Raw genomic sequence first — 19,791 nt, 5'->3', positions numbered from 1 at the left:
CTAAGTTCAAGAAGGGCAAGGGTAAAAAGAACTTTGAGAAGGACGGCAAGGAAGTTGCTGTGCCCGGCAAGCAAGCTGCTGGGAAGAAGAAGTCAAAGTATGGACCCAAGCCTGAGACGGAGTGCTTTTATTGCAAAGGGAAGGGTCACTGGAAGCGGAACTGCCCCAAATACTTAGCGGACAAGAAGGCCGGCAAAACAAAAGGTATATGTGATATACATGTAATTGATGTGTACCTTACCAGTACTCGTAGTAACTCCTGGGTATTTGATACCGGTGCCGTTGCTCATATTTGTAACTCACAGCAGGAGCTGCAGAATAAACAGAGACTGGTAAAGGACGAGGTGACGATGCGCGTCGGGAATGGTTCCAAGGTCGATGTGATCGCCGTCGGCACGCTACCTCTACATTTACCTACGGGATTAGTTATAAACCTCAATAATTGTTATTTCGTGCCAAGTTTGAGCATGAACATTGTATCAGGATCTCGTTTAATACGATATGGCTACTCATTTAAATCTGAGAACAATGGTTGTTCTATTTATATGAGAGATATGTTTTATGGTCATGCTCCGATGGTCAATGGTTTATTCTTAATGAATCTCGAACGTAATATTACACATATTCATAGTGTGGATACAAAAAGATGTAAGGTTGATAATGATAGTCCCACATACTTGTGGCACTGCCGCCTTGGTCACATAGGTGTCAAACGCATGAAGAAGCTCCATGCAGATGGACTTTTGGAGTCTCTTGATTATGAATCATTTGACACGTGCGAACCATGCCTCATGGGTAAAATGACCAAGACTCCGTTCTCAGGAACAATGGAGCGAGCAACCAACTTATTGGAAATCATACATACTGATGTGTGCGGTCCAATGAGTGTTGAGGCTCGCGGTGGCTATCGTTATATTCTCACCCTCACTGATGACTTAAGTAGATATGGGTATGTCTACTTAATGAAACACAAGTCTGAAACCTTTGAAAAGTTCAAGGAATTTCAGAGTGAAGTTGAGAATCAACGTGACAGGAAAATCAAGTTTCTACGATCAGATCGTGGAGGAGAATCCTTGAGTCACGAATTTGGCACACACTTAAGAAAATGTGGAATAGTTTCACAACTAACGCCGCCTGGAACACCTCAGCGTAATGGTGTGTCCGAATGTCGTAATCGCACTCTATTAGATATGGTGCGATCTATGATGTCTCTTATCGATTTACCGTTATCTTTTTGGGGCTATGCTTTAGAGACTGCCGCATTCACTTTAAATAGGGCTCCGTCGAAATCCGTTGAGACGACACCATTTGAATTATGGTTTGGGAAGAAACCTAAGCTGTCGTTTCTAAAAGTTTGGGGATGCGATGCTTATGTCAGGAAACTTCAACCTGAAAAGCTCGAACCCAAATCGGAAAAATGCGTCTTCATAGGATACCCTAAAGAAACCATTGGGTATATCTTCTACCTCAGATCCGAAGGCAAGATCTTTGTTGCCAAGAATGGATCCTTTCTGGAGAAAGAGTTTCTCTCGAAAGAAGTAAGTGGGAGGAAAGTAGAACTTGATGAAGTATTACCTCTTGAACCAGAAAATGGCGCAACTCAAGAAAATGTTCCTGAGGCGCCTGCACCGACTAGAGAGGAAGTTATTGATGATGATCAAGATACTTCTGATCAAGCTCCTACTGAAATTCGAAGGTCCACAAGGACACGTTCCGCACCAGAGTGGTACGGCAACCCTGTCTTGGAAATCATGTTGTTAGACAACAGTGAACCTTCGAACTATGAAGAAGTGATGGCAGGCTCGGATTCCGACAAATGGCTAGAAGCCATGAAATCCGAGATAGGATCCATGTATGAAAACAAAGTATGGACTTTGACTGACTTGCCCGTTGAACGGCGAGCCATAGAGAATAAATGGATCTTCAAGAAGAAGACAGACGCGGATGGTAATGTGACCATCTATAAAGCTCGGCTTGTCGCTAAGGGTTATCGACAAGTTCAAGGAATTGACTACGATGAGACTTTCTCACCGGTAGCGAAGCTAAAGTCCGTCCGAATCATGTTAGCAATTGCCGCATTCTACGATTATGAGATATGGCAAATGGACGTCAAAACGGCATTCCTTAATGGTTTCCTTAAGGAAGAGTTGTATATGATGCAGCCGGAAGGTTTTGTCGATCCTAAGAATGCTGACAAGGTGTGCAAGCTCCAACGCTCGATTTATGGGCTGGTGCAAGCATCTCGGAGTTGGAACATTCGCTTTGATGAGATGATCAAAGCGTTTGGGTTTACGCAGACTTATGGAGAAGCCTGCGTTTACAAGAAAGTGAGTGGGAGCTCTGTAGCATTTCTCATACTATATGTAGATGACATACTTTTGATGGGAAATGATATAGAACTCTTGGACAGCATCAAGGCCTACTTGAATAAGAGTTTTTCAATGAAGGACCTTGGAGAAGCTGCTTATATATTAGGCATCAAGATCTATAGAGATAGATCAAGACGCCTCATAGGTCTTTCACAAAGCACATACCTTGATAAGATATTGAAGAAGTTCAATATGGATCATTCTAAGAAGGGGTTCTTACCTGTGTTACAAGGTGTGAAATTGAGCTCAGCTCAATGTCCGACCACGGCAGAAGATATAGAAGAGATGAGTGTCATCCCCTATGCCTCAGCCATAGGTTCTATTATGTATGCCATGCTGTGTACCAGACCTGATGTAAACCTTGCCGTAAGTTTGGTAGGAAGGTACCAAAGTAATCCCGGCAAGGAACACTGGACAGCGGTCAAGAATATCCTGAAGTACCTGAAAAGGACTAAGGAAATGTTTCTCGTTTATGGAGGTGACGAAGAGCTCGTCGTAAAGGGTTACGTCGACGCTAGCTTCGACACAGACCTGGATGACTCTAAGTCACAAACCGGATACGTGTATATGTTGAATGGTGGAGCAGTGAGCTGGTGCAGCTGCAAACAGAGCGTCGTGGCGGGATCTACATGTGAAGCGGAGTACATGGCAGCCTCGGAGGCAGCACATGAAGCAATATGGGTGAAGGAGTTCATCACCGACCTAGGAGTCATACCCAATGCGTCGGGGCCAATCAAACTCTTTTGTGACAACACTGGAGCTATTGCACTTGCCAAGGAGCCCAGGTTTCACAAGAAGACAAGGCACATCAAGCGTCGCTTCAACTCCATTCGTGAAAATGTTCAAGATGGACACATAGAGATTTGTAAAGTACATACGGACCTGAATATAGCAGATCCGTTGACTAAACCTCTCCCTAGGGCAAAACATGATCAACACCAGAATTCCATGGGTGTTCGATTCATCACAATGTAACTAGATTATTGACTCTAGTGCAAGTGGGAGACTGTTGGAAATATGCCCTAGAGGCAATAATAAAAGCATTATTATTATATTTCTTTGTTCATGATAATTGACTTTATTCATGCTATAACTGTATTATCCGGAAATCGTAATACACGTGTGAATACATAGACCATAATATGTCCCTAGTGAGCCTCTAGTTGACTAGCTCGTTGATCAACAGATAGTCATGATTTCCTGGCTATGGACATTGGATGTCATTGATAACAGGATCACATCATTAGGAGAATGATGTGATGGACAAGACCCAATCCTAAGCATAGCACAAAGATCGTGTAGTTCGTTTGCTAGAGCTTTTCCAATGTCAAGTATCTTTTCCTTTGACCATGAGATCGTGTAACTCCCGGATACCGTAGGAGTGCTTTGGGTGTATCAAACGTCACAACGTAACTGGGTGACTATAAAGGTGCATTACAGGTATTTCTGAAAGTGTCTGTTGGGTTGACACGGATCGAGACTGGATTTGTCACTCCATATAACGGAGAGGTATCACTGGGCCCACTCGGTAATGCATCATCATTATGAGCTCAAGGTGACCAAGTGGTTGATCACGGGATCATGCATTACGGTACGAGTAAAGTGACTTGCCAGTAACGAGATTGAACAAGGTATTGGGATACCGACGATCGAGTCTCGGGCAAGTAACATACCGATTGACAAAGGGAATTGTATACGGGGTTGATTAATCCTCGACATCGTGGTTCATCCGATGAGATCATCGTGGAGCATGTGGGAGCCATCATGGGTATCCAGATCCCGCTGTTGGTTATTGACTGGAGAGTCGTCTCGGTCATGTCTGCTTGTCTCCCGAACCCGTAGGGTCTACACACTTAAGGTTCGGTGACGCTAGGGTTATGAAGATATGTATATGTAGTAATCCGAATGTTGTTCGGAGTCCCGGATGAGATCCTGGACGTCACGAGGAGTTCCGGAATGGTCCGGAGGTAAAGAATTATATATAGGAAGTGCTGTTTCGGCCATCGGGACAAGTTTCGGGGTTATCGGTATTGTACCGGGACCACCGGAGGGGTCCCGGGGGCCCACCGGGTGGGGCCACCTGTCCCGGGGGGCCACATGGGATGTAGGGGGTGCGCCTTGGCCTACATGGGCCAAGGGCACCAGCCCTACTAGGCCCATGCGCCTAGGGTTTCCACCAAGGAGGAGTCCAAGTGGTGGAAGGCACCCCGAGGTGCCTTTGGGGGGAGGGAAACCCTCCCCTGGCCGCCGCACCTAGGAGATCAGATCTCCTAGGCTGCGCACCACCCCCCCTTGGCCCTCCTATATATAGTTGAGGAGAGGGAGGACTTCATACCTCAGCCTTTGGTGCTCCCTCTCTCCCCGTTACGTCTCTCTCTCGCAGTATAGGCGAAGCCCTGCTACTGTGACGCCCTGCATCCACCACCACGCCGTCGTGTTGCTGGATCTTCATCAACCTCTCTTCCCCCCTTGCTGGATCAAGAAAGGAGGAGACGTCATCCGTTCCGTACGTGTGTTGAACGCGGAGGCACCGTCCGTTCGGTGCTAAGATCATCGGTGATTTGAATCACGTCGTGTTCGACTACATCATCCCCGTTCTTTGAACGCTTCCGCTCGCGATCTACAAGGTACGTAGATGCTTCCAATCACTCGTTGCTAGATGAACTCATAGATAGATCTTGGTGAAACCGTAGGAAAAATTTTGTTTTCTGCAACGTTCCCCAACAGAGCTGACGTCGACTAGATTCGGGAACCCGTTGTCGCGCATGCTCGTCGAGTGCTCGCTGGAGGTTCTCCAGTCAATCGCGCTCGGCCAAGTTTGCCAGGCGCGCGTCTTCCAAGGCGCGAGCCTCGGGGGTTTCTCCAACGATAGGAGTATGCAGTGCATCCATGTTCCGGCGGCGAAGTTCTCTCTGCAGCGATGTGAGAGGCTCAGGAAGATACTCCTCATGGGAACGCGACGGGTCGCCTCCACCCGCGCCTTCGTCGGTGCGGGGAAAACCGGGAGGACTGGATGGTCCATCGACCATTAGAACCTCCGCCGCCGGATCGCTGCTGTCGCACTCGGATGCGGTCTCTGCGAAGCCAGTCGACAGGTCAAACAGGCCATAGAGGGATTCGTCGGGCTCGATCGCCGCGACTTGAGGGGTGGCCGACTGGCGTGCCACCGCGTGTCTCACCCACCACTGAAGTCTCGACCGACCGGAGCGCTTGCGCCGGCGGGAAATAGGGAGGGAGGACAACACAGGAGCAGACCGGTAGGGGGTCGACGGTTGCCGCAGGAGAATGCCGCGGACGCACGCGCTAAAGTGTGTTGCCCCGCGAACAGGGAGTGCGTCCATGTCGAGCGGAGCCTCCTGAAGCCAAGCAGAGTCGTCGGCGATGAACGTGAGCGCGCCGAGACGGATCTCGCGGCCCTCCACCAAAACTCCGCCGAAAACCATGATGATTCGGGTCGGAAAAGGTCGCAACTCCTCCAACAAAATGCTAAAACACCAGCCCCACGGTGGGCGCCAACTGTCGTGGTTCTAAGTCTGACAGTAGTGTAGGGGGGTAAGTATGGAGAGGCAAGATCTTAGCTATGGAGAAGTTGTAAGAACGCAGGGTTTACGATTTCAGGCCCTTCTCGGAGGAAGTAATAGCCCTACGTCTCGGAGCCCGGAGGCGGTCGACTGGATTATGTATGTATGAATTACAGGGGTGCGAACCCTTGTCCCTGAGGAGGGGGTGGCTTATATAGAGTTCGCCAGACCCCTCCTGCCCTCTGTTACAAGGGATTTAAATACATTAATGTCGGACGTTACTGATAACGCCCCTAATAAAGTGTTATGATGACCATAAAAGCTACTTAATAACCGGCCGTTAGCATGCATAATGCCCTTAAGTCTCCCGACCGTCGAGTGGTTGCTTCTTGGTCGAGTGGTCGCTTCTTGGTCGAGTATCTTCGAGTCTGTCGAGTGGAACACCGCCAAGTCGATTGAAAAGGTGATTTCTTCTGGGGATGTCCTTGGGTAGGTCAGTTTGGACAGGTTCATGACCCTACCCTAGGTACATAGCTTCATCAAGATCCCAGTTCATGATGGCTCTGAGGACCGTATCACTCTGGAGGACAAGTGGATCTCTTCGTACTCTCACTGGATGGACTTGGACGAGTCCAATGCTGCTACTTCTTCTCCAGCTCAGGCAGGAGTTCGAGGAGGAGTCCGATGGGTCTGCAGAGGAGTCTACTAATGGGTCTGATTCTGAGGAGGAGTCTGACGAGTCCATGGGTGGAGACTAGTGCCATCTGGAATTGTGTTAGGTCACTCTCTGCCCCTTTTGGTGTCTCGATGCCAAAGGGGGAGAGGTTTAGGACCGGGGATTTGTATTTCTGTAGGGTGTTGTTGACTCACAAGCTTGGTTCGTGTTGCTTCTGTGTTTCTGCTTGTGAACTCTTTTCCTTCATTTGCTTAGGTTTGTTGTGAGACTCTATCATATGGTGTAAGACATATGCTACCCTGGTTAATCTTATTATGTCTCTATGTGCATGAATGTATGATCTTTTGTCTTATTAGTTTCCTTGCTTAAATGTTCCTTATATAATTGCAAGGATTGCCCGGTCTATAAAATATAGGGGGAGTGTTGATCTTAGTATGTGTGTTGTGCAGTCCAAAGCACATATATTGAATGCACACATCTAGGGGGAGCATGTCTATATTTTATTGATTCTTGGGTTTGCTTATGCTCTCTCTCTCTATATACACACACACACACACACACATCTGGGCTATTCTGTTTCGCGTAACAGAATATTATTCTGTTATCCTACTTGAACTGATGGTTTCAAGCGGTTGTACTGATGATTTTCATCCCGTCGAACTGGTCGTCTTTTCATCGGAATGGGGCGTGTAATATATCGTTGGAAAGCTCTTGACATCTATATTACAAATATATAAGAATTTTTGCAAAATCATCATGGTTTAAGAGCAGTTTTGAAAAAACTGTTTTCTTCAAAACCGAAAACGCGAATCGTATTTTGGACTCAATTTTCAAACGGTTTGTAGGAATTGAGCAAATAAGATGGCGTTGGAAAGCTGGTAAAAATCCGCATCTTCCATATATCTAATGTTTTTTCAAATTATATACAATTTAAAAGTAATTTGAAAAACGTTGAAATTCTGGGCGAAACGTATTTTCGTGTTTTTTTACAAACGGTTTGTCGGATTGATGCAAATGATATGGCGTTGGAAAGCTATGGAAAATGCACAACTTTTTCGTATATAAATGTTTTTCTAATTCCTTACGGTTTGAAAACGAATTCGAATATGGTAAAATTTGATTTTGAACGTGATTTTTTTGAAAAGTTTGTCGAAATGGGGTAAATAATATACCGTTGGATAGCTATCGAAAATGTGAAACTTAGTCATGTTGAACGTTTTCTCTACTTCACAACCATTTAAAAGTAATTTTGAATAAGGTGAAACTCATCATGTTGTTTTTTCCTGTCTAAAAAATAGAGTACTTGTACTGATGTGTGTATGTGTTTGTACTGATGTATTTTTGACAGTAGTTTTGAATGGTTCCAAAAAAAGAGTACTTGAATGGATGTCCGTATGGTTTTGTACTGAGCGTGTTTTCACATACATAGACTTTACTCTGTTTTTGCGGTATCGTTTTCCTTGTAATTTTTCAACGGTTTATGATATTATCGTTCCCGAACTTGCATCGTTTTATATCGTTGAACTGAATGACATTTTACTTAAAGAAAAATATTGTTTGTTTCTTTTTTCCATCTCTACCATTTTTTCAACTTTGTTCCGGACTTCTCTCATCCCATGACCTGAACTTTTACCATTTGAATTTCCGTAGGGTTTCTTTTTGTTTGAGCTTTTTCCTAGAACTTATCTGGTACGTCGTGTTGAACTTACAACTTTTTAAATTGTGAACTTATTGTGTTTTTACAATTCCAAAGCTAGCAAGTAGTAGGAGATTCACCCAACAAAGGGGCTAATTACATGGAGCAGCCACAGTAATAGCACTTGAACTTATAGAAGTGAAATTTTTTGGTCTTAATTCATATTTTTTTACTTGTATGAACTTATAGTACCATCATCATCGAACCTACATGGTTTGTGTAGCTGAACTAAAATAAACTTTTACCCAAATAAACGTGTTGTGTTTTTTTCTTTGAGCATATATTCCTCGGGTCAATAGACGAACTTTCTCAAATTTCATAGACGAGCTGACATCGTTTTATTTTTTAAACTTATATGGTATTAATAATTAAACATTCCATTTTCTCCATTCGTGGACATCAACCAAAATAGGCAGGAGAGAGCACTATCGAACTGATCACTGTTTTTAACTCGTACAAATCAATGTTTTTAATTCAAACAATTTTTCCTTTCTTGCACAAACATCTAACTGTCATGCACACTTTCTTTAAGAAGTAGCAATCAAATCACCATAGACAGAAAATTTGAACTTGCAGCTGCTGCTTTGTGTACGGATTCCATGTTTTGGTCATCCTCATTGCCTGCGTCGTGTACATCATCCTCAACCTGTTGGTGTCCTTCGTGCTAGTGATCGGCGTCGTCATAGCAGGCTAGTGATCTCTCAGGAGTACTTGCCTACATTTTTAAACAAAACATGATACCATCAGCTTACGAAAATACAAAGAAATTCACAGAGTACATCTCTCAGAAAATTAGCCTTTAACATATCAATGCATAGAGAGTACATCTCTCAGGAAACAGTTTGAACCTCGCTGTTTTAACAATATGAACTTATAAACGGACACTACAATCCTTTTTCTATCTTATGTTACCAAAGTAAAAAATATTACAAAGACAGTGTGAACCTCATGGCTTTAACAATTTGAACTTCAGAACAAACACTATAACCATATAATATGAACACTTTCCTTTTTTATATACCAAATTCACAAACTTCCACTGTGGCAGTGTGTGAACCTCACGGCTTTTAATAATTTGAACTTTAAAACAAACACCATAATCTTACAATATGAACTCTCACATAGCACAAATCACAAATATATAAACACAGACTTTCTTTACTGTTAAAGAACTTTCTTGGCGGTTTGGACTTTCTCAATTCTGATTTTTGAAACTCTCCATGTAGCTAGACATGAGCCTTTTTTTCATGGGCGACCACTATGTAGGAGAGCTCATTGACGACCACGCACGCCGAGTTCTTATGCTGCAATATAAAGCAAGCACCAATTAAAGCTCATTGCAAGGGCATTCTATCATTAAATATATCCAGCCAACAAGTAAAGAGTCTTGAAACCCAAGATAATACAAATAATGTGTACAATAAGACAACAGTCAACACAAGCTAGTGAAGGTTTACTGGCTTTTACTTTTGTCAAGTAATTATTAAGGTTCAAGCAGGGGGTGTTGAGAGGCTGTGTGGGACTAATATTGCAGTGTCAGAATCAGTTCAGTAGCTACTCAACTGCTTCATGCTACTGTCCCGCTGCTCACCAGTACACTTGTTGCCTACTCGTTGTCGTTGGATGTACCCTGCACACACACAACAGCCACGAATTAGCATGCACAAGTTCATGTAAAAAGAACAAGAAGTTCATGTGCAGTAACGTCACAAGTTCACAACGAAACCTAAAAAGTTATGTACTTTAAAATACTTCATTTATACAAAATGATTTGCTAAAAATTTGTATATTGAACATTTTTATAGAAATTCATCACATACACGAAAATTTATGTATTAGTACCATCACTGATTTGTTGACAAAGGAAAAAAAACCTGTACTTACCCCAAGGTGTCTGCCATGTGAATTTGCCAAGGTATTTCTTGGGTAAACCTTTTTACCTAGTTGTTCCTACTTCATATGAACTTCCCAGCATTTTTTGTGCAATGAACTTGCTATCCCGGACTACTCTCTTCCCCTACCATCCTAATAAAACATTGATTTTATTGGTCGAGTGCTCTAGTACTGAACGACTCTCTTCCCACTTTGTCAAAACTCTCTTCCAGCTCTGTCAGAACTCTGTACTTTTCTCGACTCTTGTATTTGAACTACTCAGAATATATTAATTGAACTCTTTTAAAAGCATTAAAACCAAGCGATGCTCTGGCAGCTAGGAACAGAAACAAAAACAGAGGTAGCGAAAAAACCCTGCATCGTTTGCTTTGGCGATGGAGCTAGGCGAACATGGAAGAGGCTGGTGGTAGTTTAGAATAGAGCGGATGGGTGCTTTTGGTGAAGATTGTAGAAGGGATTCAACTTGGACGGCAGCCAGTGGTCGATTTGGACTGAAAAGGATGCCGCGGCTGTGCCTAGGAGGAAGAAAAGGGGTCTGCCTGGACAGAAGGCCAACCGTGGTCCCATTTACTAGAAAAATCAAACCTTTTGTAACATCTACTTCAAACCTGTTGTAACAACCGCTTCCACTCTGTGGGAGCTTGTAGTACCCAAACAATCACTTTGGAAAAAATAAGCTTCCCAACCTGAATTTTTACTGAAAGAAAAAGGCACCACAACCTGAACTTGTTTTTCTTTATGAACTGATGATAAAATACATACAGGGCTGCTACGCCAGTAACAAATGCACGAATACATGACATTTTTTTGGAGAGCAATCTAACAAGTGTTATAGCAAACCACGGAACAAGTACATGTTTTGAACTTCTCAAGAACACGCATCAAGCAAAAAATACAAACCACTTCTGATTCACTAAAACATGAGCTAATTTTCAATAGAGATTCACTAAAAACAACTTCTGATTTTTTTAAACATCTTGCTTCTCATTATTTTCAATTTGAACTTGCTTGTTTTTTGTTTCTAGCAACGCGAAATGAAGCTGTAAGCAAGAGATGGGACGGGGGTGAGTACCTGCCGGTGCCGACGGAGAAGCGCGGTGGTCTTGCCAGCGAACATGGGGCCAACGATGACGTGAATCACACGAAAAATTCTCAAGTAATGTAATCTGTAGCAAATTTCTACATTGAACTTTCCTAGTTCAGATCATTGAACTCTCCCAGCCGGCGATGCTTCTCTCATGAACGGAACCCAGTGGACCCTGCACACGGAAAGCCCATCGCGGCAATGTTAGAGCATTACTAGTAGAACCCTCAAACCCTCAAATCTTTAAAGCAGTTTTAAGGGTTGAGAAGTGCCACTTTTTGACACTTTTAAGGGTTGAAAAACAGGGGCAAATACTAGAACCCTCAAACCCAACCCTTAAACTTCTTTAAGGATTGGATTTGAGGGTTCTAGTCTTTGCCTCGACCCCAACCTTTAAATCTATCATTTGACATCTCACAATTTATGACAACAAGAACACAATCAACTTCCAAACAAACTACCAAATGACAATCATTGATGCATGGTTTAATAGTTTACATCACAAAATCATCATCTTCCTCCTCTCATCGGCACCATCACCAAAAAGTTGCACCTCGGCGCCATCTCCTAGACCACAAGCGGGCTCCATCAAGCATCTCCTAGACCGCGTTTTGGAGGAGGTCCATGAACGAGGATGGGTTTGCCATTTCCTCGAACACCTCGTGCGCGGCGGGAGGAGGTTCGGCGACGGCGGCCGCCGCGGGCTTCTTCCGCGGCTTGGTCACGGCCGGGGACGAGCCAGCGACCTTGGAGGGCCGGCGAGGCGGGCGGGACGGGCGCGGCGGGCGCGGCGGCGGCGGGGCCTTCCATGGCCGGCGCGGCAGGAGGCGGCGGGAGGAGGAGCGGTTGGCTCCCGCGCGAGCGAGGAGCGAGGAGCGAGCGACGAGGAGGAGTGCGGGTTGGGGGGAGATTTTCCCCTCAACCCCTACTTCTACAAATTGCAAAGTGGTTTGAGGGTTGGACCTCTAAATTTTTTTACGGGTTTGAGGGTTTAGAGGTTCTAGTCTACGGCGTTTTTTCGGCGAAAACTGTAAAAAAGCGGTTATTTTTAGGGGTTTGAGGGTTTGAGGGCTCTACTAGTAATGCTCTTAGTACTTCCCAAGGTGCTGCATCTGTACTCACTATGGCGATGTGTTTGTACTGCCCACAAACATATGTGAGAGCACAAAGTAAACATTTTTAAAAATTTGTGCTTACAGGAATAGTGACAAACACCTAAAGAACATGTTCTTTTCACATCTTCCCAACTACTCAATTAGCAGAACATATCTATGCATTTTAATAGCAGGAGCAAAGAAAGAGATAGATTGTTGTGAGAGAGTGTCGTTGATGCACGCAGAGGACTACCATCAGTGCTCAACTTGGACGGCTGCCAGCAACCGTGGTGGACGGGCTGGTGGCGGTGCCTTATTGGCATATGCATTGCAGGAATCACAAGTTCGAAAAAACTAACTGTGAAGTTTGCATCACTGAGTAGCTTTTGTGCATTTAGCCTTAGAAGTTGGTCTGGTGCAGCATAGACTGCAGCAAGAACACAAATTCAGGAAAACACCAAAAACACTCTGAACATTCAGGGGTTCTGTTTTTTGTTCTACCTACTACAATGAAAGTTCAGTCGGAACCTGTCTCCTACTTGATCGCAGCAAAGGACCTGATCGTTCATCATCGATCGAAGTACTTGAATAGATGGAAAGAGTAGGCGATTATTTATCATGCACTATACAATATACTTTTGTATATGCGTAGCTAACCTGACGTTGACCCGTCATGGGGTGGATTCCGGCCTAACCACATGCTGCCAAGTCAAAAGTTGACACAAGATTAGTTTCAGTGCGACTAAATGGCATGATTCATCAGTTCAATCAAAAGGTCACAGGTTCATGGCCAATTTTTCAATGGTTCAGTTCAAAATTCAACAATTAATTTTTTCAACTGTTCAAACCGAGGAATGATAGCTGACCCATCATACTTCATGTAATTTCCTATAGAAAACGATTCACGGCCAAATTTGCAAGCACACATACTCCCTCCGTTCGGAATTACTTGTCGCAAAAATGAATGTATCTAGATGTATTTTAGTTCTAGATACATCCATATCCGAGACAAGTAATTCCGAACGGAGGGAGTACTTCCTGTAGAAAACAGATACACTATCTTTAAGCTGCAACGCTATCTTTCTTTTTAGAGTACATCCACTAGGGGCCAGCAGCAGCAGCTCCTCACACAGAGTGAGAGAGAAAGATGAGCGAACACACCTATGGCCAAGCACAGATAGCGACTTCGTCCTGGTCATCACGGAGAAGTAGAACTGCTCCGTCGTCTTCAGCGGCACCGCCGACTCTTCACAAGCCATGTGTGGGGAGGCGGGGCCGGCACGCTGAAAGGAGGCGGCGATGGCTTTTTCCTGATGTACTATGCTTTGTATTTTGATGCTCACACTAGCTAGGTCTGTAGAAGTTGTTCCATGAGTTGTTATGCAAGTGGAAACACATAATCTTTTAGAGGTCAATTTCTTGTGGAGGAAGTTGAAGAAGGATTAACTAATACTTGGTCTTGGCACAGCAAATATATTTGAACCTAGACAATTTAACTGGTTGAACTGAGACAGTCAAACTAATTAGCACATCTAGGTATAATGAAATTATTTAACTAGTTGAACTGAGACAGATTAGCACCACTAATCCACCATGTGATTTTGTTTGTAGTTTAGAAACATATACAGAAATGACTCCCATTCCAGTAGGTCAGCAAGCATCAAATTCTTCCTAAAACTTTGATTCCTGAAACGATAATCAGTGTACATTCTAATAAGAATTAACATGCTACCAAAAGGAACACACGCATACCAGTTTAGTGGCAACAATTACAATTAGCCAAGTTCATTTGAGGTAGCAGATGCACAAGTGCAGTGGCAGCTCGACGCACATACCTGCTCCACTGTTTCATGCCTCCATCTCACTACTCCCTAGTACACTGGCTGCCGACTTTGATGTACCCTGCACACACACAGCCGCCAATTAGCATGCACACACACAGCCGCCACACACCTAGGACTGTGTCTTCTCCGCAATTTGGACCGGCGATGTAGAAACACAGAAAAAATCTGTTGGAGTCGTCACTGTCGCCTCCTTGTCGCCCGAGTGATGTAGCAACACAGGAAAAAATCTGGCGGTGGCCAACGCCAGGGAAAGATGGGGCGGCTGGCGCCATGTGTGGATGCGACGGGTGGTGGCCCGCGCTAGGGGAGGGCGGGGGCTGGACTGCGGCCGGCGCTAGGGGAGGACAGGGGGTAGACTGCGGCCGTCGCCAGGGGGGGACGGGGGCGGTCGGAGGCCGTCGCCAGGGGAGACGGGGGTGGTCGGAGCCGGAGCCAGGGAGACGGTGCTGGGAGTTGGCCAGCGCCGGGGGAGGGGGTTGCGGGGTGGCGCGCGGCGGCAAGTTGCGGGTGGCGCGCAGCGGCGGGTTGTGGGGTGGCGCGCGACGGCGGGTCACGGAGACGGCGCCTGGAGGTGGAAGGTGGAGGTGGATCGGGAGGCTACGGGGTGGGGGTTGGATCAGAGGCTTTTTTTTCTTTTTGGGGAGGACAGGCACGTACCGGTTCGCCTAGGTTTTTTGTTTCTGATCGGAGCGCGCTCTATATAGGATGAGATGGTAACAGAATATATTCTGTTACTGGTAACAGAATAGCTCTGTCCTATATATATATCTCATGACATATTTCTTTCTAAGTGGTTTTGGTGATTGATGATAATGCATTTGCAGACTAATTGTGTGCATTGAGCATTTTAGATATCTCATGGCTAGGCACTAGACGATTCGATGCCCCTCGGAGTCTTTCGAAGACGACGTTTTTTCTATGTTTCCTTTTCGGTGGATTTGAGTCATTGGAGAGCTGTACTATTAAGAGGGGGTCCTCTTTGGAAAGGTATGGGTGGAATCAATACGTGCACAGGCCCATATGCACCCACTGCCTTCTTCCCATCGTTGGAGCCTTTCCTATGTTTTCTGTGGTGTTTTCAGCTTCTTGCCAGTGGTAGTACCTCTTATGCGGTAGTACCGCTGGTACTTCCATTGTACTACCGCTTAGGGCTTCCCCCGAGCGTGCAACTTTCATTTCCTATTTGTCACTCACGGTATTAGGGCGGTAGTATTGTGGTAATACCGCTTCGGCGGTACTACAACCCGTACTACCGCCTCCACTACCGCTTGCGGGGTGTTCTCGTGTGCAAGGTTCTGTTCCCGCTTTGCCTCAAGCGGAAGTAGAGCGGCACTAGGATGGTAGTACCGCTTGGCACGGTACTGCCGCCCCTGGCACCCTCTACTATCGCTGGCTCTTCAGGACTAAGACCCAAAGCGGTAGTACCGCTCAGATCAGCGGTAGTACTTCTCCAACGGCACTATCGTAGCTACACTATGTGTAGTCTTAGGCCTGTGCGGAGTTGTACCGCCTAAGTGGTAGTACCGCTCCTAGGAGCGGTAGTACCACTTAGGTGCGGGTTGGGCGGAAAACGGTTGAAATTTTGCTCCCCTGTATAAGGGGGGTCTTCTTCCTTCTTAGGTTGACCTCTTCCCTTCCAAGCTTCATTGTTGCTCAAAGCTTCATTTTTTTCCCAATCTCTTTCCCTAACCAATCAAACTTGTTGATTCTCTGGGGATTGGTTGAGAAGGCCCCGATCTACACATCCACCAAGAGAAATTTGATTCCCCCCACTAATCCCTTGCTGATTTTGTTACTCTTGCGTGTTTGAGTACCCTAGACGGTTGAGGTCACCGCAGAGCCATATTCCATTGTGGTGAAGCTTCGTGGTGTCGTTAGTGTTGGGTTTCGTAGTAATTTCAAAAAAATTCCTACGCACACGCAAGATCATGGTGATGCATAGCAACGAGAGGGGAGAGTGTGATCTACGTACCCTTGTAGACCGACTGCGGAAGCGTTAGCACAACGCGGTTGATGTAGTCGTACATCTTCATGATCCGACCGATCCAAGCACCGTTACTCCCGCACCTCCGAGTTCTTGGCACACGTTCAGCTCGATGACGCTCCCCGGGCTCCGATCCAGCAAAGCTTCGGGGAGGAGTTCCGTCAGCACGACGGCGTGGTGACGATCTTGATGTTCAACTGTCGCAGGGCTTCGCCTAAGCACCGCTACAATATGACCGAGGTGGAATATGGTGGAGGGGGCACCGCACACGGCTAAGAAACGATCACGAAGATCAACTTGTGTGTCATGGGGTGTCCCCCTGCCCCCGTATATAAAGGAGCAAGAGGGAGGGGCGGCCGGCCTAGGAGGGGGCGCGCCAAGGGGAGTCCTACTTCCTTGTTGGAGTAGGAGAAGGGGAAAGAGGGGGAGAGGAAGAAGGAAAAGGGGGTTGTGCCCCTTGTCCAATTCGGACCAGAGGGGGGGCGCAGGCCTCCTTCCTTTTGGCCTCTCTCCTCTATTCCCGTATGGCCCAATAAGGCCCATATACTCCCCGGCGAATTCCCGTAACTCTCCGGTACTCCAAAAAATACCCGAATCACTCGGAACCTTTCCGATGTCCGAATATAGTCGTGCAATATATCAATCTTTACGTCTCGACCATTTCGAGACTCCTCGTCATGTCCCCGATCCCATTCGGGACTCCGAACTCCTTCGGTGCATCAAAACTCATAAACTCATAATATAACTGTCATCGAAACCTTAAGCGTGCGGACCCTACGGTTCGAGAACAATGTAGACATGACTGAGACATGTCTCTGGTCAATAACCAATAGCGGAACCTGGATGCTCATATTGGCTCCTACATATTCTACGAAGATCTTTATCGGTCAGACCGCATAACAACATACGTTGTTCCCTTTGTCATCGGTATGTTACTTGCCCGGGATTCGATCGTCGGTATCCAATACCTGGTTCAATCTCGTTACCGGCAAGTCTCTTTACTCGTTCCGTAATACATCATCTCGCAACTAACTCATTAGTTGCAATGCTTGCAAGGCTTAAGTGATGTGCATTACCGAGAGGGCCCAGAGATACCTCTCCGACAATCGGAGTGACAAATCCTAATCTCGAAATACGCCAACCCAACATGTACCTTTGGAGACACCTGTAGAGCACCTTTATAATCACCCAGTTACGTTGTGACGTTTGGTAGCACACAAAGTGTTCCTCCGGCAAACGGGAGTTGCATAATCTCATAGTCATAGGAACATGTATAAGTCATGAAGAAAGCAATAGCAACATACTAAACAATCGGGTGCTAAGCTAATGGAATGGGTCATGTCAATCAGATCATTCACCTAATGATGTGATCCCGTTAATCAAATGACAACTCATGTCTATGGTTAGGAAACATAACCATCTTTGATCAACGAGCTAGTCAAGTAGAGGCATACTAATGACACTCTATTTGTCTATGTATTCACACATGTATTATGTTTCCGGTTAATACAATTCTAGCATGAATAATAAACATTTATCATGAAATAAGGAAATAAATAATAACTTTATTATTGCCTCTAGGGCATATTTCCTTCAGTCTCCCACTTGCACTAGAGTCAATAATCTAGTTCATATCGCCATGTGATTTAACAGCAATAGTTCACATCACCATGTGATTAACACCCATAGTCCACATCGATATGTGACCAACACCCAAAGGTTTACTAGAGTCAGTAATCTAGTTCACATCGCTATGTGATTAACACCCAAAGAGTACTAAGGTGTGATCATGTTTTGCTTGTGAGATAATTTTAGTCACCGGGTCTGTTATATTCAGATCCGTAAGTATTTTGCAAATATTTATGTCAACAATGCTCTGCATGGAGCTAATCTAGCTAATTGCTCCCACTTTCAATATGTATCTAGATTGAGACTTAGATTCATCTAGATTAGTGTCAAAACTTGCATCGATGTAACCCTTTACGACGAACCTTTTGTCACTTCCATAATCGAGAAACATATCCTTATTCCACTAAGGATAATTTTGACCGTTGTCCAGTGATCTACTCCTAGATCACTATTGTACTCCCTTTCCAAACTCAGTGGTAGGGTATACAATAGATGTGGTACACAGCATGGCATACTTTATAAAACCTATGGCTGAGGCATAGGGAATGACTTTCATTCTCTTTCTATCTTCTGTCGTGGACGGGCTTTGAGTCTTACTCAATTTCACACCTTGTAACACAGGCAAGAACTCTTTCTTTGACTGTTCCATTTTAAACTACTTCAAAATCTTGTCAAGGTATGTACTCATTGAAAAAAAACTTATCAAGCGTCTTGATCTATCTCTATAGATCTTGATGCTCAATATGTAAGCAGCTTCACCGAGGTCTTTCTTTGAAAAATTCCTTTCAAACACTCCTTTATGCTTTGCAGAATAATTCTACATTATTTCCGATCAACAATATGTCATTCACATATACTTATCAGAAATGCTGTAGTGCTCCCACTCACTTTCTTGTAAATACAGGCTTCACCGTAAGTCTGTATAAAACTATATGCTTTGATCAACTTATCAAAGCGTATATTCCAACTCCGAGATGCTTGCACCAGTCCATAGATGGATTGCTGGAGCTTGCTTATTTTGTTAGCACCTTTAGGATTGACAAAACCTTCTGGTTGCATCATATACAACTCTTACTTTAAGAAATCCATTAAGGATTGCAGTTTTGTTATCCATTTGCCAGATTTCATAAAATGCGGCAATTGCTAACATGATTTGGACAGACTTTTAAGCATCGATACGAGTGAGAAAATCTCATCGTAGTCAACACCTTGAACTTTGTCAAAAATCTTTTGCGACAATTCCAGCTTTATAGATAGTAACACTACTATCAGCGTCCGTCTTCCTCTTGAAGATCCATTTATTTTCTATGGATTGCCGATCATCGGGCAAGTCAACCAAAGTCCATACTTTGTTCTCATACATGGATCCCATCTCAGATTTCATGGCCTCAAGCCATTTTGCGGAATCTGGGCTCACCATCGCTTCTTCATAGTTCGCAAGTTCGTCATGGTCTAGTAACATGACTTCCAGAACAGGATCACCGTACCACTCTGGTGCGGATCTCACTCTGGTTTACCTACGAAATTCGGTAGTAACTTGATCTGAAGTTACATGATCATCATCATTAGCTTCCTCACTAATTGGTGTAGTAGTCACAAGAACAGATTTCTGTGATGAACTACTTTCCAATAAGGGAGATGGTACAATTACCTTATCAAGTTCTACTTTCCTCCCACTCACTTCTTTCGAGAGAAACTCCTTTTCTGGAAAGGATCCATTCTCAGCAACGAATAACTTGCCTTCGGATCTGTGATAGAAGGTGTTCCCAACTGTCTCCTTTGGGTATCCTATGAAGACACATTTCTCCGATTTGGGTTTGAGCTTATCAAGATGAAACTTTTTCATATAAGCATCGCAACCTCAAACTTTAAGAAACGACAACTTTGGTTTCTTGCCAAACCACAGTTCATAAGGCGTCGTCTCAACGGATTTTGATGGTGCCCTATTTAACGTGAATGCAGCTGTCTCTAATGCATGACCCCAAAATGATAGTGGTAAAT

The 19,791-nt window shown here is 44.8% G+C and overlaps 1 long non-coding RNA gene across 2 annotated transcripts; it reads right to left on the bottom strand.

The window, feature by feature from the left end:
• Window positions 1–9,254: 9,254 nt before the first annotated feature.
• Window positions 9,255–14,851, bottom strand: LOC147985165 (uncharacterized). 2 transcript variants are annotated; one of them, XR_015616485.1, is made up of 6 exons: window positions 14,169–14,851; window positions 13,495–13,687; window positions 12,991–13,034; window positions 11,228–11,414; window positions 9,730–9,892; window positions 9,255–9,566 (listed from the first exon to the last, which is right to left on the bottom strand). It is a non-coding gene; the product is annotated as an uncharacterized LOC147985165 (long non-coding RNA). The 2 variants fall into 2 exon arrangements; XR_015616484.1 differs by having other exon boundaries at window positions 9,826–9,892; window positions 14,169–14,849.
• Between the last annotated feature and the right edge of the window lie 4,940 nt (window positions 14,852–19,791).

Source organism: Triticum urartu, chromosome 2A, assembly GCF_056163025.1.
Source record: "Triticum urartu cultivar PI428250 chromosome 2A, HENAU_Tu73, whole genome shotgun sequence".
NCBI lineage: Eukaryota > Viridiplantae > Streptophyta > Magnoliopsida > Poales > Poaceae > Triticum > Triticum urartu.
The sequence above is the reverse complement of the archived record's forward strand: the minus strand, read 5'-3'. Positions and strand labels throughout refer to the sequence as shown.